This window comes from Pseudophryne corroboree, unplaced genomic scaffold (assembly GCF_028390025.1).
Source record: "Pseudophryne corroboree isolate aPseCor3 unplaced genomic scaffold, aPseCor3.hap2 scaffold_74, whole genome shotgun sequence".
In the NCBI taxonomy this organism is placed as follows: Eukaryota; Metazoa; Chordata; class Amphibia; order Anura; family Myobatrachidae; genus Pseudophryne; species Pseudophryne corroboree.
This window is the reverse complement of record NW_026970320.1, coordinates 1,495,476-1,519,599: the sequence shown is the minus strand read 5'-3', so window position 1 is coordinate 1,519,599 and position 24,124 is coordinate 1,495,476.

Below are 24,124 nucleotides of genomic sequence, written 5' to 3'. Positions count from 1 at the left end.
CTCCTATCCGAGACTGCCATGAAATTGGCCCGTGAGCACTTGTGCCCGGTGTAGGATTTTTAAATATGTGTAGTTTACTGTATGCATGGGTTTAAAACCTTTTAGGAACTGAGATCTAAGGTGTATTACATGTAGTTTAAAAAAAACAAAAAAGGTTTATTTTATGGCAGTAGTTTCCAAACTGGGGTTCTTGCACTGGTAGCATAGTTTGGTGGTCCAGGACCAATTAAAATTATTTATACTTTATTAAATTGGCAAAACCATTCCCTCACAACATAACTGAACCTGAGGATGACATGCTATAAACACAATTTACTTAATTTTATATTTTTTTCTGAATTTCTCAATAAAAAAAACTTTGGCCTAGGGGTGCCGTGAAACAAATTTTGATACTCTAGGGCAGGGGTGTCAATCCCATGGGCCGCATGCCGCCCCCAATGCATCCTTTTGTGGCCCACAGGCCGGGGTCCGACAGGGGTCCTTTTGTGGCCCGATCACCTTGCTTAGAGCGAGGGCAGGAGAGTGCAGCCAGAGTCTTTGCTTTCTATGTGCGGCACCATCTTCCCGAAGAGATCACCGGGAAGATAGTGCCCCTTCCACTGGCTACAGCACAGGTATACTGGGGTGGGGTAGCAAACTGGGGGCCCCAATGGGCCCCTCCAGCAGTCCCTCTACCAAAACACGTCTTTTGGTGGTTTTGCGGTGTTGTTATAACTACATGGTGACGATACTGTAGCACAGAGATTTTCAACCATTTACAACTCACGTCACACAGAACAAGATTTAAATATTGACAAGGCACACTGAAATATAATGGTGATGCATGGTGCAGTATCGTGTCCTAGGATGTCATGTCGCAGCTTCTCCATAGGTAACGCCTGAACAGGCCCGGTGACAGGGGGGACAAAAGGGACACTTGTTCAGGGCTCCAAGTATTAAGAACAGAAATAATGGGGCCACAGTGCCAATATTGCTTTTTAAAGTGTATCCACCAACTGCTCAATTTAAGCAGGAAAACAATTAACAGGCCAACTAAACCCTCCCCCCTCCTTTTACCCCATCACTTTGTCCAGTCCCTGTGGTCCATACTGTATTGCCATTATTATGCATGTTGCTGTGCTGGCCCTTTTCTGAATGTCCCTGCCACCGCCACCGAAGAGCTGGATAGCCCAGTATGAAAACCACCTGCCGGCCTCACTGATGGTCCGAGTCAAAGGCTCCATTTTTTTTAAAGATCCCTCTGCCAAGTTAAGGGGGGGTTGAGGGGGCCCCAGAGATATCAGTGCACTGGGCCCCGAGATTTCTGTTGCTGGCCCTGACCCTCAGGGGCGTATCTACAACTTGGCCAGGATGGCACTTGCCAGGGGCACCATCCAGCTGTGCCAACCGTGGCTAAGGGATAGAGTTCTGCAGTCTCGAAAGGGCGCTATGGCAATCAGCGTGGGACTGACCAATTAGACGGTGAGGGAAGGATACTGAAATTGTCCCAACCCTGTTACAGTTTGAAACGCCCCTCAACTGCTGTCCACTGCTTCACTCCTAGCTCTGCCCCTTTGAAATTATTAATCCCTACCCCCCGGTAGGCGGAGTTCTCCAGGCCCATACTCAGGAGTCACCACTGCTGTACATTATGTGCCGGTTGTAGAGGCAGAGCGGGGAACATCAGAGAACGCCACAAATTACACAGTGGGCAAGGAGATGGCTGGAGACAGCTGCACAGCCATGCCTTGCAAGTTCGAGAGAGCTGTTGAATTTCAGCACTTCAAGTCAGAGCCTGCCCCCTGCTGCCCAAGCAGTCCCTGACAGTTAGTGTCGAGGAGGGGGGGGATTTGTGCATGTGTGCTATCAGTGTGTGTGTGGGGGGGTGGAGGATGTGTGTGACTGTGAGGGAGCTGTCAGTGTCAGTGGGGAGAGGAGCAGGAGGGAGTTGTCAGTGTGTGGAATGATGAGAGTCAGTACTGGGGAAATGTGTGTGTGTGTGTGTGTGTGTACTAGATTTAGGAGTGTGTGTTTGTGAGAGGTTTCAGTTGGGGAATTAGAGTTCATACAGTAATTAAATGTTTTCATATTGAGAACTACATCTCCCAGCATATACAGTGTGCTGGGGATGCTAACAAGCTTTATTTAAAAGTTTAAAAAACATTGCTTTTATGACTGCAATGGTTAAAAAGGGAGAGCTATAAATCAATTTATCAGTGAATGATCGCAGTTTGAGCTGTTACATTTTACTGAACCACCTATCCCTCCACACTCACTACCTGTCCTCAGGATACATTTACCATCCCGGCAGATGGTATACCGGCGGTCATTTGACCGATGTTGGAATCCTGACACCACTTGGGAGACTGGTGCCGGCACACAGACAGCCAACATCCCGAAGACGAGTATTGGAGGGAGGGTTAGGACCGGGGGAGCGGGTGTTAGTGAAGGCACTAGGAGGGGGGGGGGGTTAGTCCTAGCTGCCACCCCCTGAGGGTTAGCCCTATCCGCCACCCCCCCAGAGGGTTAGGATTAGGTATCATGTGACTGCTGGAATCCCGAGCGCCGGATGCCATACCCAACCCCCTTTACTTTTTCAGGCATTTCTATCTCTCCTCTCTCTATGGTGTTCCGATTGCCCACTTTCCCTTGTGCTTTTCTCTCTCTCTCTCTCCTTTGTTTAGAGCATCAGTTTCTGTAGTCCACTTTATCCTTATTTTTTCCAGTGTTTCACTATCTCTCTGATGTAATGAGGATGTATGGTCTAGAGGGATCAGTAATGCATTGTACTGTATAGAGGCGTCAGGGATGTAGCGTAGGGTATAGAGGCGTCAGGGATGTAGCGTAGGTTATAGAGGCATCAGGAATGTAGCGTAGGGAATAGAGGCATCAGGGATGTAGCGTAGGGTATAGAGGCGTCAGGGATGTAGCATAGGGAATAGAGGCGTCAGGGATGTAGCGTAGGGAATAGAGGCGTCAGGGATTTAGCTTAGGGAATATAGGCATCAGGGATGTACTAGCAGGTATATAGAGGTCAGTGTACTGTATAGAGGGGTCAGTAATGCAGTGATGGTTATAGAAAGGTCAGTGATGTAGTGTAGGGTATAGAGGGGTCAGTTATGTAGTGTGGGGTAAAGAGGGGTCAGTAAAGATACTAAGCTGAAGTACTTAGAACACTTCTTGAATTAAGACACAACCTGCAAGAAAAAGTATGCAATATGGGTGAAAAGGCAAATGTCAGAGGTCTGATACAAGTAACCAGCTCCACACCTTGCACCACATAGCGTTATGTTAAACTGGGATATGTTCTTTTTTGGTGTGTGTGTGTGTGTGTGTGTGTGTGTGTGTGTGTGTGTGTGTATGTGTGTGGGGGGGGGGGGTGCCAAAGGAAATTTTTGCCATTGGCTCCTTTGGTCTAGAACCAGCCCTGATCACAAAATATTTTTGTCTAAGCAGACTGGACACTGATCAGCGTTGGCTCATTCCCAGCCCCCCGCCCAGCCTCTGCTGCCAACAGACTGCTATTAGCTAGTTAACCTTCTGCCTTCCCTATCTATGACACAGACTGCTGCTAATGCTACCAGACTGTTCCCAGTGGCTTCACACCAACAGTGAATCCCAGCCGATGATGTAGGGCAGCGTGTGGGGGAGGGGGTCAGTTGCTGTGGCTCCAACATGGTAACCCGCCAATGGACTGCAATGCTTTATCGAAAGGGGGGGCGCCAGTCCCTTACTTTGCCAGGGGCGCTTGGACCCCTAGCTACACCTCTGTTGACCCTAACCGATACCCCTAAACTAACCATAATTCCTGCAGTAAAAATCCATGTTTCTATGTATATAGGGGGTCATTCCGAGTTGATCGCATGCTGCCGTTGTTCGCTGCGTAGCAATCAGTTGAAAAAAAATGGCTAATCTGTGCATGCGCATGCTCCGTAATGTGCATGCGCATCATACGGGTACAAAGTCCATTGTGGTTTTGCACTAGTTCTAGCGATTATTCCAATCACAGAACAGGCCACAAGGAGATTGACAGAAAGAGGGCGTTTCTGGGTGGCAACTGACCGTTTTCAGGGAGTGCTTGGAAAAATGCAGGCGTGGCAGAAGAAATGCAGACGTGGCTGGGCATTCGCTGGATGGGTGTGTGACATCAAAAGCCGTCCCTCGGTTGTTAGAATCAACGCACACGAAGTGTAACTACAGTGCTGGTCTTATTTTGAAACGATTTTGCAGGCGCTCTGCTGCTCAAGTGTTCGCACTTCTCCAAAGTGAATATACACTCTCCAGTGGGCAGCGACAATGCGTTTGCATGGCTGCTAAAAACTGCTAGCGAGCAATCAACTCAGAATGACCCCCATAGTGTATTGCAAGAAAATATCTGTAAATCCAATGGTACCGTAAGTGCGGTATATACTCGCACTTCTTTGCGGGGTGAGAACATCTCCCATAAGTGAAGTCAGCCCTATGAATAGAGTTTGTGTGATCCCTGTGCAGCAGTCACAGAAAGGGTTCATCTCTGCAGTTTGTCACTCAAATTACATTGCTGCATTTTTTCTAGAAGTGGATCTGAGAGCTGTTACCCGCAGACCAGCTACAATAATTATCCTGGGTACTCACTAGACCAGTGGTTCTCAAACTGCACCCTGGGGTGCCTCAGGACACTTGCAGGGGTGCCTTGGATTGGTGGTCCAGGACCAATTCAAAATATTTATAGTTAGTGTTATAGGCAAAACCAGTGCTGTTGGCTGGCAATCATAACATATGTGCACAAGCAGAAGCAAATCCTGTCCCCTACCAAAGGGCCAGTGCTAGGGTGTTTGGCGCCTCCCTGCAAACTATTAATTTGGGCCCTCTCTCCAATACTTAATAAAGGGACAGTGCGCTTCTTAAAAAAAGAAGGTGTGGTATCACAAGGAAGGGGCATGGCCACACAATAGCACCCCAAATCAAAATACGCCACACAGTAGCACTATCTTATTGTCATTACACCGCATATAATAATAATAATAATAATAATACCCACAGTCGCAGTGCCCTTTATACACATAACCACCATATCAGTGCAGCTTACACACATAATGCCAACAGTAGCAGTGCCCCTTCTACACATGCCCACGGTGGCAATCCTTTACATGGCAAATATCAACCTGGTTTTGCCATGTAAAGGATTGCCACTTTAAAAACAAACAATCAAACCAAAAAAAAAAAACAACAGGAAAAAACACAAAATCTCTCACTTTCTGATTCTCACACCCTATTACATTCCTCCCTATATATTTAAATGTTTCTATTACTGTATGTTCCCTCTTCCCTTCTCCAAACTATACACATCAACATTTTTTAGTATTTCCAGGTAAGTTTTGTGATGTAGGCCATGCACAATTTTAGTTGCCCTAATGTATTTACAGCCTTCTGGAGATATGGCTTCTGGAACTGAACACAGGATTCTAAATGTGGCTGTACCAAGGACCTATACAGTGGCATTACAGGTTGAGTATCCCTTATCCAAAATGCTTGGGACCAGAGGAATTTTGGATATCGGATTTTTCTGTATTTTGGAATAATTGCATACCATAACGAGATATTATGGTGATGGGACCTAAATCTAAGCACAGAAGGCATTTATGTTTCATATACACCTTATACACACAGCCTGAAGGTCATTTTAGGCAATATTTTTTATAACTTTGTGCATTAAACAAAGTGTGTGTTGTCAAAGTCAGAAAAATGTCTCAATGCACGTTGCCATATTTGCACCGCACACTGGTCCGCGCTGCGCGTGCGTACACTCTCCCGTGGAGACGCATACCCGCAATAGCGTGCACTCGCAGGCGCGGTATGCGTATTTACGGTAGAGTTTATGTAGTCGTAGCGTGCGACTCATTCGTTACATATTTTCACAATTAATGTAGTTTATAGATCATGGTCCCTTTGATAGATTCTGAAAGTTCGGTTAAAATACAATGTCCCAGAGCTGAGGAATCCCTCTTTATATCGTACGAAGGGTCTAACAGGAATCATACAGCAGTGTTTGGTACCCATCGGAAGAGTATTTAATTAGCAATATTCCGGTGTTGGTTTGGAGCGTATTAATCGCTCGTGCGAATAGTTATGGACATAAGAAGTTTATGTCCATTTCTATTATTTACTCATACTCAGGTATGCGGCGGGAAGCCCAGTTTCCCACCCACCTGAGCTGTTGGAAATCGTCACAGCCCACCTGTATGAATCACCCTATGACCTTTTGTTATGATGCAGGGCCGAATTCCTTCGGCCAATGGACAATGGGATTGTAGGACCATGAGATTGCATTGTGTGTGGGGCATAAATAGGCAGGCCGACCACATCCAGCTCTCACTCTCTCATCAACGGTTATCTGCTGATAGCCGGGAGCTGGATATCGAGGCGCAGGCGATCATACCCTTTGTGCGTAAGTTTCTCTCCGTGATCATTGTCTTTCTGTGAGCCAATTTCTCTCCATCTCTCTCTCTCTCTCTCTCTCTCCTCTTTTCTCTTATATCTCCCATAGTATTATAGTATTGTATTGTATTGCATTTAGGTCAGTGTAGTATTGTCTTTTTGTATTATTGTTTAGTTCTGTGGTTAGGAAGTCTCTGTTATATTGTAGTGTATCATTTGTACTGTTATCCCCTTTTACAAGTATATTAGATATAATACAGTTAATAGGCTTTGGAACCTAAACCAGTATCTGTGTATTTTCTATAGTGTTAAGTGTTCACTTGAGCGTCGGTGACGCTCAAGCAGCTTTGTAGTTAGTCAGGTTACACAAGGTTGCATTTACACCCTGTACTCACATTAAGGTATTCTGTGTATTTCATTGGTATAGGGTTTTATCATAAAGGTATAGTGTTGTGAGCGTCTGCATCGCTGGTGACCTCCTCGTGGTCTCGAGCGCACGCTACGCTACAGCGAATCATTCCCCTAGACATAACCAATAACGTGTCCTGTGATCACTGGGCCGCGAGCGAACGTGACGCTTGAGCGTCTCGCCTACGGCTGAGCGATCGCTACGCCAATAGCGTACCATTACGGTACTTCTTAAGTAAACAGCGTACAGTGTTCTTAGCTTCATAAAGGGTTGTTTATACGACAAGGAATTTGGCATTGTCAATTGGGGACTCGTCCTATCCTTCTCATATCTGCACTAGGTAGATCAGCAGACATTATCCCTCCAGCAAAGGGTGGGAGGTTGTCTCGCAGTTGCTGACGGGATAAGCGTCTGCTTCGCTTAGATAAAGAGTGCTGAAGGAATCCGGGAACCGGAAGTAAGAACAAAACGCTTGTGTCTTTTAAAACTGTTTTATTTCTCTTCTGTCTTGCGTATACACGCACGCATACATATATCTGCATTTTCTGTTTCATTTTCGTATATCACTATTCCTGTTTGCCAAATTTTATAGTTGATAGAAAGTGCTAAAAAAGAGATTTGCTGTTATTTCATAGTAGAGGTGATAGTTAAAGTATAGAACAAACACACGGTTTGTCTGAGATACAAGGCAGTCAGTGTGGATTGCGGTAGATGATCAGGGATCATTTACATTGATAAAAATAGAAATTGTGTTACGGTGGATCTTTATATTGCGTACACGTGTCGCTAACAAAGACTAGCGTACGCAATCCAAAAGGCAGACGCACGCAGCGTACATTACGCAACGTAGCGTCTGGTTACGCCCACGTAGCTCGTCACGAAAAGTTGAATTAGCGCAAAGCGATAATTAGCGCAAAGGCGATAATTAACGCACAGCGGTAGATAACGCGACGCGGTAAATAACGCAAATCTATGTTTGGAAAAATCTGAAATTTAGTTTAACAGATCCTGCTCCTAATTGGTAACACTTTTGGCCTAAAGACAATTTCTGCGCAGAAATAGATATAGAAACAAAGTGTACATGTGTTGAGTGAGTGTGTTTTGTATACAAAAGTTTATATAACTTTAAGGTGGAACCAAAAGGAAAGCCGGGTACTCGTCAAGGGACATACGTGTAAGTGACATATACGGTGGCTAGGGAGGCATCCCTGGTTAAATAATATTTGAGCATTAGAGTATAGCGGACCATAAGGTAACAAGACCAGGAGGTCATAAGGTAACAAGACCAGGAGGTCATAAGGTAACAGACCAGGAGGTCATAAGGTAACAGGTAAAATAGACAAAGAGGTCCGCTATAAAAGTCCAGTGGCACAACGCCTGGGGTGTTGGTGCAGAACCCATATAGGCCATACAAGCTCTTGCTGAAGGAATCGCGGCCGGAAACATCGATTCCATTGATCTTTCAGTACATGACAAGTAGTGCTCGTGTACTGAACGATTGGACCGCACGTAATTGTGTGCAGTAGTTAGTAATCTGACCTAATACCATTAGAGTAAAGTGGTCACAAACGCTATTTGTACATTCTGACGTGATTTGTGTAATTTTTTATTTTTGGAAGGGAAGTTCGCTGGTCACTCAGGAACTATCCAACAACCGATACTTGCTGGGGAACGCGCCCCAGTAAATAAAGGTTCACAGGGGCCCTAGGTTGGGTACAGCAGCTCTGGTTACAGTGATTGCAGTACTGGCCAACGTGGGCGAGAAGTAAGTGGGGTACTTGATAAACCACCACCGCCGGCCTGCCCAAGGACATCTTGGTTTGTTTGTAAGGGTTCGCTGAAAACCTTGAGATAAAGATCCAAGGAGGAATAAGCAACGCCTGCAGATTATGGGGGCCATTTGTTCAGGTAGGGGGCGATCAACCTCGGTTCGGGTTGATTCAGAGAACCGACCAGTTGGGTCGGCACGATATGTAATGTGTGAAAAATACGGTAGTCACACAGAGGTTTTATGTGATGAATGGGAGAGAATGACTGTACAAGACAGGGACAAATTCCCAAGAATAGGTAGCTTTAGTCCAGAAGTGTTACAAAATTTAAGGAGGAGGATATGTCTCGTAAAATCAACAAAGAGACGAATTCAACATCATGATTGTTTACAGTTATGGCACCAGGAAGGTGAGATACAGAGAGGTTTGGCTCTGGCGGCAGGATCTGGGGCAGTCAGGAAGTTGATTGCCACAGCTCCTCCTCCACCATACATTGCAGGAGAGAAGTTGATTGCGGAGAGAAACGCACTGGGTTGTAAAACACAAACTCTTAGTAACACTGTAAATGTTAATGATGTTAACCAAATAACTCATGCAAGTATTAACCCGTGCAAGTTGTACCCTGTTTTGAACCTTCCTCAGGAGTGTGATCAAGAAGAAGATTCGGCAACAATTTCAGCTCTCTCTCTTGCGGCCACCATAGCAGAGACCACAGTAGGCACAGCAACACCCACGAGATTAGTGAAAGCCCCTAGCGGAGGGATAGGTGAGGTCGTGTCAACGGGTAAGTACGGCACCATGCACTACACTGAAACCATTGTACCACAAGTTGTAGAATCCACACAGGAAGAGGCTGTTAGAATTGCTCCTGTAAGGGTAATAGCAGTTCCCAATGGAAAAACAGATGTGTCTGGAGCCACTCCCATAAGGAACATTGCCATGTACACTCCATTTTCCAGAATGGAATTAAGAACAATAGTGTCCGAATTTCCTGACCCCAGGAAGGATTTAGTTGCTAGCCAAAAATACATCAGGGATTTAGGTAACACTGTAGAACCCAACAACAAGGATTGGCAGATACTGCTAAGAGCTTGTTTACCTTCCAATGTTGATGCAACTCAGTTTTTAGCTGATTGTGCATTGGATAAAGATGTACCGCTTACAGACGTGTACAACAAGGATAATGTAAAAAGGATAAATTTACAGCTAAAAGAGTATTTCCCAGCCGTTGTTAAATGGAATAAAATATTTTCCATTAAGCAAAAGGAGTCCGAAACGGCAATAGAATATTTTCACCGGGCACTATTAGAAATGGCAAAGTACACTGGTATAGAAGACATTAAGACCAACCCAAACCATCGAGAAGTAGCAGTATCTGTACTGATGGATGGTTTAAAGGAAACATTAAAGACTAGGGTTCAGACCACGCAACCATGCTGGCGAGGTCTGTCAGTGTCCGGCTTGAGAGAGGCTGCTATTGATCACGACAGAAACATCACTAGGCACAGAGAGTCGCAAAGTGATAAGTTGATGTCCGTAAGTATACAGGCGCTGACCACAAGGCAGCCTGCGTATGTACCACCGAATCCTGTGGGTAAGGCAAGTGTAATAACATGTTTTTCTTGTAACAGACCGGGACACTATGCACGAGAATGTAGAACAAAGAATGTACAAAGATCTTTTCAACCCCCTAGACAACAACACAACACACGACATTGGGAGCAGGGTCCACAGAGGCGGAGTTTTGAGCCACATACAGGGGAAACAAAAAGATATTCCCCGAACAGAGATTGGCATGCCTCTGGTAGTTCCCAGCTAACTCCCCCACAAGTAGTTGCTGCCAATGGGATTCAGGGAGGTCAGCATACCCAATAGGGGTGTGGCCATACCTGTAATCTGCAGCCAGTTAAGTTGATTGCCAGTCTTGGAAGCGAACCAGAGATTGCAATCAATGTGGCTGGTAAAACTTTAAACTTTCTTGTAGACACAGGGGCGGCCAAGTCAGTGATAAATTCGACAGTGGGCATGAGAACCACTGGTAGGACAATTCCAGCCATGGGAGTAACAGGAGTAGTCCAGCACTACCCTGTTAGCAAACCAGCCGAGATTACAATAGGGCCTTTGCATACCAAGCATTCCTTTTTGCTGGCTGCATCGGCACCAACTAATCTCCTGGGTAGAGACTTACTATGTAAAATGGGTTGCGTCATTTATTGTACTCCTGAAGGTGTATTCTTGGACATTCCTGAGAATCACGCTCAGGAAGTACGAGACATGCTAGACTCCCCATCAAAATTAATGTCACATTCCATTATGACAAATAGGAATCCATCCCAAGTAGAAGAGATGACATCTCAGATACCAGAGTCGCTTTGGACAAAAGATGGACAGGACACTGGATTAATGGCAAACGTAGCTCCAGTAGTTGTGCAAGTAAAAGATGGTAGGATAGCTCCAAAAATCCCACAGTATCCTCTGAAGCCAGAGGTGGAGCTAGGAGTTTTTCCCGTAATAGAGCGCTTGCTACAACAGGGCATTCTAGTAAGAACGTCCAGCACAGCAAATAGTCCCATCTTCCCTGTTAAAAAGAGTGGGGGGAGGGGTTACAGGCTAGTGCAGGATCTAAGGGGGATTAACAAAATAGTTGAGAGTCAGTTCCCCGTAGTGCCTAATCCAGCTGTCATCCTAATGCAAATTCCTCCCACTGCCAAATTTTTCACTGTTATTGACCTCTGCTCCGCTTTCTTTTCGGTACCTCTGCACCCTGACAGCCAATATTTGTTTGCATTCACATACAGAGGAGTCCAATACACGTGGACTCGGTTACCCCAAGGTTTCATAGACAGTCCAAGTATATTTTCTCAGGCTTTGCATGATTGTTTACAGTCTTTCCAACCAGACAGTGGATCAGTATTGATACAGTATGTGGACGATTTATTACTGTGTTCAGATTCACTGGAAGCATCTCTGAAGGATACGAAACAGCTCCTGTTTCATCTTTCAGACACAGGTCACAAGGTTTCCAAAGACAAGTTGCAATTATGCCAAGCTAAGGTAAAATATTTGGGACACTGTCTAACACAAGGACTGAGACACCTGACCGCTGATAGAATCCAAGCCATTAGAGACATGACACTGCCACAAACCCAACAACAGATCAGGACGTTTCTAGGAATGTGTGGGTATTGCCGTAATTGGATCCCAGGGTTTTCCATATTGGCGCTACCTTTGCAGGAAATGGTCTCTTCAAACAAACCTGATCGGATTTCGCATACAGACGAATCTGAAACAGCATTTGAGAGACTCAAACAGTGCCTAACGCAGGCACCAGCACTAGGTATGCCAGACTATGGGAAACCCTTTGAACTATACGGAACAGAAAGTGCTGGGTGCGCAGCAGGTGTACTAACACAAAAACACGGTGATGCCAGCAGGCCAATTGCATACTACAGCGCTCAGCTAGATACGGTAGCGCGATCCCTCCCCACATGCTTGCGTAGCGTTGCGGCGATAGCATTGCTAGTGACGAAAAGCGAAGATGTTGTGCTAGGCCACAACCTCACAATCCATACACCGCATGCGGTATCTGCCTTATTGAATTCTGCCCAAACCAGACACGTCTCATCAGCAAGGTTTACGAGATGGGAATTGGCATTAATTGCCCCAGTAAACATCACCATAAGAAGATGCAGTGCATTAAACCCTGCAACATTTTTCCCAGGTGTGCCTGGTCAGACACAAAGGGTGGAAGGTGAGAGTGATGGGGAAGGAGGATTTAATGCAAAGGGAGATACACATGATTGTATGGAATATTTGACCCAAAATTTTACCGCAAGGCCTGACATCAGTGACAATCCACTGGAAGATGCAGAACTCACGTTCTACACGGACGGTAGTTGTCACAGACAGTCAGACTCGGGAGACTTGTGTACTGGATACGCAATCGTAGATGACCAAGACACCATAGAAGCGGAACCGCTAGGCCCACCTCACTCAGCCCAGGTTGCTGAACTGGTCGCCCTAACCAGAGCATGTGAATTGGCTAAGGGTAAGTCTGCCAATATCTACACCGATTCTAGATACGCGTTCGGGGTAGTACATGATTTCGGAGCGCTATGGCGTCTCAGAAATTTCATGACGGCAGCTGGTACACCGATAGCGCATGCAGCTCACATAAAAAGGCTTCTAACAGCGATACAGGAACCCGACAGAGTGGCTGTTATCAAATGTAAAGCACATACATATAGCCAAGACCCAGTATCCCTTGGTAACAGCCGAGCAGACGAAGCCGCAAAGCTTGCAGCTGCTACCCCCACACGGACAGACACCACACAGTTGATGGTATTTAATACCATCAACACACAGAAGTTGTGTGAGATGCAGAATTTGTGTTCCACACAGGAAAGAGCAGTCTGGAAGGCAAAGGGATATGGCCAGGAGTCCTCAGGGCTCTGGACGGATGGACATGGTAAACCAGTGGCCCCCAGGGCATACCTTCCATGTCTGGCTGAAGCAGCTCACGGGCTGACTCATCTAGGCAAGGAGGGGATGTGCAAATTGGTAAGAGCATACTGGTGCGCCCCAGGATTCTCCTCTCATGCGGGTAAAAGAGCAATGTCATGCCTTACCTGTCTGAGAAAGAATATTGGAAAAGCAATACCTACAGAACCATCCCATATCCCACCTGCCGGCGGCCCTTTCCAGGTAATACAAATTGACTTCATTCAATTACCCCCATGTAGAAATTTGAAATATGTACTTGTTTGTATAGATGTTTTCTCGAATTGGGTCGAAGCTTTCCCAGCAGCTACAAATACCGCTATGTTTACAGCTAAGAAAATTGTGCAGGAATTTGTATGTAGATATGGTATCCCTAGAATCATTGAAAGTGATAGGGGTACCCATTTTACCGGTGATGTCTTTCAAGGAATGTGTAAGTTGATGGGTATTGATAGCAAGCTGCACACTCCGTACCGTCCACAGGCGAGTGCGAAGGTCGAAAGAGTGAACAGCACTATTAAAAATAAATTGAGTAAAGTAATGACAGAGACAGGATTGACGTGGCCAGAAGCTTTACCCATTGTTTTGTATAGCATCAGAACCACTCCCAGGTCCCCCCTTAATCTGTCTCCTTTTGAAATCCTGTTTGGTCGACAACCGCATGTCATGATTAACCCTCAGGATGATTTGAAATGTAACAATGAAGTAACTGTAAAATACTTGATTAACATGAGTAAACAGTTGAGGAATCAAAATGATAATCTGAAGTTGGTGATTCCTGATTTACCAGATAGTAATTGTCATGACATTGAACCTGGGGATTATGTAATGATACGAAATTTTCTACGCTCAGGTTGTCTTATTGATAGATGGGAAGGACCATACCAGGTCTTATTGACTAGCACCACAGCATTGAAGGTTGCTGAGAGAGAGACTTGGGTCCATTCATCCCACTGCAAGAAGGTTGCTGATCCCGAGAAGTCCCGTGATAAGGAACAGACGGTAGAGGTTGTATCACTGGAGTGTCTGTTCCAGGAGGACTGAGGCGGCACCTGAGCCTTGAAGATCGAAAGCAGTTGTCGACTCCCTTCTCCCTTTTATTGTTTTTCTCCACTTCCCAGCCCCTCTCCCTTAAGATTTCTTTTTCCCCTTTCTCATTCTTCTCTATTTCCTCCTCAAAGATGGACTTGCCCCAAGAGACTGTGATCCGGATTTTGATGTTAACCATGATGTTGACCAGAGCAGTCTGTTCCGGCGAGAGTACCATAGAGGTCGAGAGAGGTTCTGGAATGGGTTCCGATTATGATGATGGAGGCGTAGTTTTCCAAGATCAACCAAACCAACAAGCAAAGGCGAGTATCAGAAAACGATCCGATAGAAGAAATTGTGATGGATTGTTAGCTGAAGAAAATTGTATCTGTAGGCTCTGTGATAATCTGGTTGAAGATGGATGCATAAAGAAATGCCAATCTAGTTTTAATATCCATATGGACCGGCATCCATTGAGTGACTATCACTCTCTAGTGGGTAACGTGTTAAACCAAACAGATTGTTGGGTATGCTCTCAAGTACCTCGGGGTCACAGTAAATCAGGGCTAGTACCATTTCCTTTAACGTTAGGGGAGGTACTTGAGCTAAGTGGTGGGAGACCGGTGGACCGGAGGTTTAACATCTCCAGCCCTCCTAGTTTGAAGCTCCACCAATACCATGTGGATAGGTCCCTCTTATGTTTTAACATCTCCAATCCCAGAAAACCGGGAAATTGGGAAGTGTCATGGAGCAACCTTACCATGACCTTTTCACACAGAGCAGATAGAATGCCTACAGATACAGAGCTCGTACGCCACATAGCCAGTAGAGGAAAATCTTTCCGATATCGATATACCCTAGGAAATAGGATTACTAGAGTTGGAGAGGTATCACCAGGATACTGTGCACATATCGTACAAACCGATACGTGCATTAGGCAGATGGAAGAATTAGGGTCAGGAGATTTCACCTGGAAGGTTTGTAACATGGTCATGTCCTTCTCCGTCCCATATGTTCTCCCCGATGATGCATATTTCATATGCGGGAGAAAGGCGTACAAGTGGCTTGCCCCAAACTCTGAAGGATTGTGTTATATTGGAAAAGTATTGCCTGAAGTGATGACTGTTACACATGACAAAATGAAGGACATACACCGTGGTGCCCAAGCTCCTTATACTCACACTCATTACGAGCACCGAGTTAAAAGACAACTGTCAGAAAGGTTAGAGCATCCGGCCTCTGATCTTATCCATGAATCCACCGGGATTCAGGTTCTGGTAGCGTTAGATTTCACTCGCACCGCTCGGGGAGTGATGAATTATAAATACATTTCCGCACTCGCCAATTTGTTAGATAATATCACTGAAATGTATGATGACACGTTTAGATACACTGGAAGAGAACTTCAAGCTTACAAAACAGAACTAGTTCAGCATAGGATGGTTCTTAATTATCTTACAGCAGTAACAGGCGGATATTGTGTTACATTGGCAACACAGTACGGCATAAAGTGTTGCACGTATATCACAAATAGCACCGAGGATCCGGTAGAGGTCATAGACCAAAAGATGGATGATATTCTCCAATTGAAGTGGGAATTTCGTCGAAAACACAATCTCACCCTTGCTGCTGTAGGTAATGAGCTGACTGGTTGGGTGTCATGGTTGAACCCGCGAAATTGGTTCTCCGGTTTAGGAGACTGGGCTCAAGGAGTCATAATGGATGTTGGAAAGTTTCTACTATGTATCTTGGGTGTCGTTATATCGATTGGATTGATATTTAGATGCGGGCAGGCTTTAATGAGGTGCAAACAAAGTACAAAAGTGATGAGCTTGAGGAGCGAGGAAACTGTAATTAACCTGGATTTGATTTATGACCCAATGATAGAAACCAGAATGTGATGAAAATGCGATTATACGGTCCGTTTCTTTCACCTGTTTTTCTGCTTTTCTCCAAGATACAAAGACCCCCTTGGACGAGGAAGTTGACGAGACGCTATACAGACAACAGACAAGCACCAAAGAAGAAGATTTGACAACTTTAAATATGGACACTTGATGAACTTTGCCATGGATCCCCAGTTTCCCTAGTATCTTTAAACTCACGCTAGCCCAACATTTTTGTAAATCTGATGGCACTGACAAAGCTTGTTGCTCATGCCTAAGGAGCAAAACAGCGCAAAGAAGACGACTCTCAACAGATACCGAACACAACTTCAACAACAGATGTACATTTCCCTGACATAGAATATCATTGCATTTTTCGTAAGTGTTCTTTATCTTCATCTCTACAACCCCCAGGTAACGACACACATAGACGATAGGGAATACAGGCACAGATAGCAGCAACCACATACCTCCCCCATTCATGTATCATCAACTAAAATGTGCATCCCCATTTTGTTACAACCACAGCCGAAATGAGCTCGGTAGAGTTTGACAGCCCATCCACAGACCTGTACCACAGGACAAGAAGGAATTCAAATGTATACTTCGCAATACCTCGAAGCTTGATTTACCACACGTACGGCACGATGATACATGACCCTCCAAACATGGACTCATACACACATGCTTCTACTTTCTCACTAGGTCATACCCTCTTCACACCTACTCCACTCTTCTCCCCTACCCAACCATGGAAATCAATTAACCCCTGACTTACATTTTTCTCCTTAAATGTTTTGTGGCAGTTATTATTGACTGCCAAAGGGTGGACTGTCAAAGTCAGAAAAATGTCTCAATGCACGTTGCCATATTTGCACCGCACACTGGTCCGCGCTGCGCGTGCGTACACTCTCCCGTGGAGACGCATACCCGCAATAGCGTGCACTCGCAGGCGCGGTATGCGTATTTACGGTAGAGTTTATGTAGTCGTAGCGTGCGACTCATTCGTTACATATTTTCACAATTAATGTAGTTTATAGATCATGGTCCCTTTGATAGATTCTGAAAGTTCGGTTAAAATACAATGTCCCAGAGCTGAGGAATCCCTCTTTATATCGTACGAAGGGTCTAACAGGAATCATACAGCAGTGTTTGGTACCCATCGGAAGAGTATTTAATTAGCAATATTCCGGTGTTGGTTTGGAGCGTATTAATCGCTCGTGCGAATAGTTATGGACATAAGAAGTTTATGTCCATTTCTATTATTTACTCATACTCAGGTATGCGGCGGGAAGCCCAGTTTCCCACCCACCTGAGCTGTTGGAAATCGTCACAGCCCACCTGTATGAATCACCCTATGACCTTTTGTTATGATGCAGGGCCGAATTCCTTCGGCCAATGGACAATGGGATTGTAGGACCATGAGATTGCATTGTGTGTGGGGCATAAATAGGCAGGCCGACCACATCCAGCTCTCACTCTCTCATCAACGGTTATCTGCTGATAGCCGGGAGCTGGATATCGAGGCGCAGGCGATCATACCCTTTGTGCGTAAGTTTCTCTCCGTAATCATTGTCTTTCTGTGAGCCAATTTCTCTCCATCTCTCTCTCTCTCTCTCTCTCCTCTTTTCTCTTATATCTCCCATAGTATTATAGTATTGTATTGTATTGCATTTAGGTCAGTGTAGTATTGTCTTTTTGTATTATTGTTTAGTTCTGTGGTTAGGAAGTCTCTGTTATATTGTAGTGTATCATTTGTACTGTTATCCCCTTTTACAAGTATATTAGATATAATACAGTTAATAGGCTTTGGAACCTAAACCAGTATCTGTGTATTTTCTATAGTGTTAAGTGTTCACTTGAGCGTCGGTGACGCTCAAGCAGCTTTGTAGTTAGTCAGGTTACACAAGGTTGCATTTACACCCTGTACTCACATTAAGGTATTCTGTGTATTTCATTGGTATAGGGTTTTATCATAAAGGTATAGTGTTGTGAGCGTCTGCATCGCTGGTGACCTCCTCGTGGTCTCGAGCGCACGCTACGCTACAGCGAATCATTCCCCTAGACATAACCAATAACGTGTCCTGTGATCACTGGGCCGCGAGCGAACGTGACGCTTGAGCGTCTCGCCTACGGCTGAGCGATCGCTACGCCAATAGCGTACCATTACGGTACTTCTTAAGTAAACAGCGTACAGTGTTCTTAGCTTCATAAAGGGTTGTTTATACGACAAGGAATTTGGCATTGTCAGTGTACATTCACAGAATTCATTTATGTTTCATATACACCTTATACACACAGTCTGAAGTTCATTTAATACAATATTTTTAATAACTTTGAGTATTAAACAAAGTTTGTGTACACTGAGCCATCAAAACACAAAGGTTTCACTATCTCAGTCTCACTCAAAAAAGTCCGTATTTCGGAATATTCCGTATTTCGGAATATTTTGATATGGGATACTCAACCTGTATTACTTTTTTCTGCTACTGGTTCTTTAACCTATGCAAACAAGCATCTGACTTGCCTTTCCTATTGCTTTGTTACATTGCTTACCTGAAATAGTAATACTTAGATAGCTTTCCTCTTGCCATTATAATGCCCTTAATATTATAGTTAGCCTTTGCATTTTTGAGACGTGTATGATTTTGCATTTTTTGGCATTAAATGTTGCCATGTTCTTGACCATTCCTCTAGTCCAGGGGCGGAACTGCCAGAGACAACGGAGTCAGTTGCCGCCGGGCTCCAGCCCTAAAGGGGCTTCCTCCATTGCCCCCCGGCTGTTACGTGCCCTTCCTACTAAATAGACAAAGGCGCTACCAGCAGGGTCTCGCAGTTTGTACATTCCATGCCGTAACACCCTTCTTTCCACCTTCACAATGAAGCTATTGGTACTTTGCAAAAAAAAAAATTATTAGCATTGCAACTCAGCAGATCAATGCAGTGTGCAGCCACACACTCCATATATCTGCTCAGCCACAAAGCTGATTATTTTATTCACAAAGTACAAGGTGAGCTCCAAATAGAATTCTCTAGCTTAGATTATACCTTTCTATGCAAGGGTAAATAGCTCAATTGTTTGACTGCAATGCCACAGGAAATGGTTTGGATCCAAGACAGTGTGACTGAATAATAAAGAAACCTTAAGATGAGTTCATGAATGTTGTATAAGTATTAGTGAGAGAAGGGGTCAGGAGCATGCTAGGCTGCAAAAAATAAGGTAGGCTGCAAGTGAAAGTAATGATCTCCTATATATTTTCCCAGATCTGTCACTCTGTGTGGCTAACTCTGGGGGAAGTCACAGCAATGGGCGGAGACGGCAACTGCAGGACGATACACCAGTGCCAGCAGCAGACCGTAACAAAGTGACAGATCAGGGAGAATATATAGGAGGTAGGGAGGTGGCCATGGTACATGGCTGGCCAAGGGACACTAGCTCATGTACCCCTTTACCACTGAGGCTGGCCACCAAGGATGGACCTGTCACCAGTGCACATGCAATAACCTCTTCTGCTGCCCTCTTTGCAACTCAGATTGCCCAGTGCTCCCCTTCGCTAACAGTCCACAAAGTTTCCCCATCTCACGATCTGCCTCCTCACCCCCACTTTCATCTCTACAGCACACGCGCATATCATACAAGATCCCATCATGCGTACGTAGGTCTGAAATGCAAGAGGGAGGTTGGGGGGAGATTGGCATGCGCCAGCAACACCACACAGCTCACTGTGACCACAGTGGAGAGGCGCTGCAACAGGACAATACACCAACCTCGGAGCAAGGAACTGCGTCGGTCAGGAGGAGAACTATTTCAATAGCATAAAAAGGTTAATGCGTCCCACCCTATGGACACCAGACTCATCAAGTCACTGTTGCCAGAGTCTCATACAATGACTCTGAACCTCTAAGCACACTATTTGACTGTCCACACCCTGCTGTGCCTATTACCCATCTCCTCCACCACCCTCAACACTGACCCACACATCATTCACCCACAAAGATACAATAAAGGTAGTTTGGATAAATTAGCTAAATGAAATGGATTTAACCAATTTATCTAAATGACCATTTTTGGATGTTTTCCAGTGTTTGTGAGCAAATGGTCAATTGTAATTTGCTGCCACATATTAGCATAATTTTGTTTCAACTAGAAAAAAAAATTGGACAGATAATCTAAGTGTGGATCCAGTTTAAAGGTCCGTATTCACGGCCCGATTTTGGGGAGAGATGTGTGCTGAGCGAACTGCTCAGCACACATCTCTCCCCCCGCTCAGCACAGCGTGATGTGTGCTGAGCGTACGGGGGGTGGGGGGGGCGCTCATTTCACCCCCTGTGTAGGGCATTCTGTGTGTATCCAGCTTAACAGGTGTGAGCATCATACAACTACTGACTTGCGAGTAACTATACAGCAGCTCCATACCTTGTGACTTGAAGAAACACCAGTTAACCCCGGGAATGCTGCAGTCAAAGCAACAATTCCTCTTCTTACATTCCGCTGCACTTATTGTGGGGTAGCCGCAATCCCTTCTGCTGTACGGTTCCACATTACATTGTTTCTTGTCACTTCCTGTTGATGCAGTAAGGAAACATCCAGGAATTACAGCAGCTTAGTTTTTTTTTTTTTTTTTAACTGGGGCAATTTAGCTAGATCACAGGGCAATTTAGCTCCTTTGGTCCTTTTTTAGGACCAGTTAATCAGACAGTTGAGCAAACTGAAAAACAGCTAACAGGAAATTTCCACTTAAATGGTATTTTCTAATCTTATCTGACCATGACTAAGAATAAAGGATACACAAGATAAACTCTTAGAGCCATGGACCTTATCCATGTTTAAGCTCCATCAAATCTGTAATCAATAGCACTACATGCTCCCACTTTACCACTGTACTATATACTCTACCTGTGTTTTTAAGGTAAAAACACCATTTAACCCCAGTGACACTTGAATTAAAGCAGCAGCCTCTGGAATAGCATTCCTTAGCATTAATCCCAGGAAATCTGCAATCTTCACGCTCTTTGATAGCCATGCTACATTGCTGTTTACTTGGATGGAGCAGAGAGCACAACATCAGGACATAGGAAATATTACAATGCATGATAAGAAAGGTGTGAGCTCTACAGCAAGGCCTCTAACCCTTTGCCAGTGCCAAATACATAGGGCTTAACTCAGATCTGATCACAGCAGCAAATTTATTAGCTAAAACCATGTACACTGCAGGGGGGGGGGGTGTATAATATGTGCAGAGAGAGTTAGATTTTGGTGCGGTGTGTTCAAACTGAAATCTAAATTGCAGTGTAAAAACAAAACAGCCAGTATTTACCCTGCACACAAACAATATAACCCACCTAAATCTCTCTGCAAATGTTATATCTGCCCCCCCCCCCCCCCCCCATCCCTGCAGTGCACATGGTTTTGCCCACTAGCTAACAAATTTGCTGCATCTGGGAATTACAGCAGCTTAATATTTCTTTTTACAGAAGGTTCAGCAAATTAAATTATTTAGTGAAATACTGTAATCATAACAGTTACAGGGATATTGTAGGTAGATTTATTGTCAGTGGATAAATGTAAAAATTAAACCCTTAGGCATAGTTCCAAAATGCTGTCATTGCAATCCAGATTTTAAGGATATCATGCTTGAGCACAGGTGACTTAATTAGAACTTCGGTCAATGTGAATTAACCATTGGACTCAACCATGGTTATCCTTAAAACCCAGGGGTCTATTTAAGATCGATCTTAATCGATGTTGGGCTTCCAGGTTGAAAAAAACACACACATTTACTAACATTTTAAAATTTATATAAAAAAATCATCTGTTCGTAAATGCAGTGCACATGGTTTTGCCCAACTGCTAACAAAAATCCTGCTGCGATCAACTCAGAATTACCCCCCATGGCCCTCATTCCGAGTTGTTCGCTCGCAAGCTGCTTTTAGCAGCATTGCACACGCTAAGCTGCCGCCTACTGGGAGTGAATCTTAGCATCTTAAAATTGCGAACGAAAGATTTGCAATATTGCGATAAGACATCTCTGTGCAGTTTCTGAGTAGCTCGAGACTTACTCTGCCAGTGCGATCAGTTCAGTGCTTGTCGTTCCTGGTTTGACGTCACAAACACACCCAGCGTTCGCCCAGACACTCCTCCGTTTCTCCAGCCACTCCCGCGTTTTTCCCAGAAACGGTAGCATTTTTTCCCACACGCCCCTAAAGCGGCCTGTTTCCGCCCAGAAACACCCACTTCCTGTCAATCACATTACGATCACCAGAACGATGAAAAAACCGGGAGTAATATTCCTAACTGCATAGCAAATTTACTTGGCGCAGTCGCAGTGTGAACATTGCGCATGCGCATTAAGCGGAAAATCGCTGCGATGCGAAGAAAATTACCGAGCGAACAACTCGGAATGACCACCTATGTGCACTGCAGGGAAGGCAGATTTAACATGTGCAGAGAGAGTTAGATTTGGGTGTGGTGTGTTCAATCTGCAATCTAATTTGCAGTGTAAAAATAAAGCAGTCAGTATTTACCCTGCACAGAAACAAAATAACTCACCCAAATCTAACTCTTTCTGCACATGTTATATCTGCCTCCCCTGCAGTACACATGGTTTTGCCCAACTGCTAACAAAATTCCTGCTGCGATCATCTTGGAATTACCCCCATCGATTGATGTTTTCACACTGCTCGTGTATATAAGACATATAGGGCCTAACTCAGTTTGGATCGTAATACGCGTTCCAACCGCAAAAACTATGAAGAGGATGGGGGCATATACGCAGGGTCCATCCTGTGCGTGTGCCTACATTTTCTCCGGGTGCCCCGCAGAAAATGCGAATGCCTCTGCCTGTCAATCAGTAGAGGGCGTACCTTCGCAGGTATATCGCGATCATGAGCCATGTCTCCCATTTTTGTCATTATAGGTGCTCTGTGAGCTGCTGGCCATGCCCCAGCCCCTCTGTCTCCCGTGAATAGACATTGAGGCTTATTCAGACCAGATCGCTTCAATTTATTTTCACCCAGCGGGCAATCTGGTCTGCACTGCACATGCGTATGTGCCACAATGCGTAAGTGCGACGGTCCGGAGATCACAAGAAGATTGACAAGAAGAGGGTGTTTGTGTGGGTGGCAACTGAATGTTTCTAGGGAGTGTCCGGAAAAACACTGGAGGGACCCGGCGTTTTGTGGGAGGATTTGTGACGTCACCTCAATGGCTGAGTAAGTGCTGAGCTGTGCAGCTCTTGTGCACATGTGATTACACACCTGCACAGCAAATTTTCCATTCCGCTGTAGGCGGCAACTACCTGATTACAGGGATGCAAAAAACACACCCTAGCGATCAGGTCTGAATTACCCACAATTAGAGATGAGCGGGTTCGGTTTCTCTGAATCCGAACCCGCACGAACTTCATGTTTTTTTTCACGGGTCCGAGCGACTCGGATCTTCCCGCCTTGCTCGGTTAACCCGAGCGCGCCCGAACGTCATCATGACGCTGTCGGATTCTCGCGAGACTCGGATTCTATATAAGGAGCCGCGCGTCGCCGCCATTTTCACACGTGCATTGAGATTGATAGGGAGAGGACGTGGCTGGCGTCCTCTCCATTTAGATTAGGAGAGAGAGAGAGAGAGAGAGATTGACCTGAGGCTGATACTGTAGAAGAGAGTGCAGAGTTTAGTGACTGACCACAGTGACCACCAGCAGTGCAGTTGTTTTATTTAATATATCCGTTCTCTGCCTGAAAAAAACGGTACACACAGTGACTCAGTCACATACCATATCTGTGTGCACTGCTCAGCCCAGTGTGCTGCATGCCTGCATCATCTATGTATATATTATATATCTGACTGTGCTCAGCTCACACAGCTTATAATTGTGGGGGAGACTGGGGAGCACTGCAGTGCCAGTTATAGGTTATAGCAGGAGCCAGGAGTACAAGACAGTCACATACCATATCTGTGTGCACTGCTCAGCCCAGTGTGCTGCATCATCTATGTATATATTATATATCTGACTGTGCTCAGCTCACACAGCTTATAATTGTGGGGGAGACTGGGGAGCACTGCAGTGCCAGTTATAGGTTATAGCAGGAGCCAGGAGTACATATTATATTAAAATTAAACAGTGCACACTTTTGCTGCA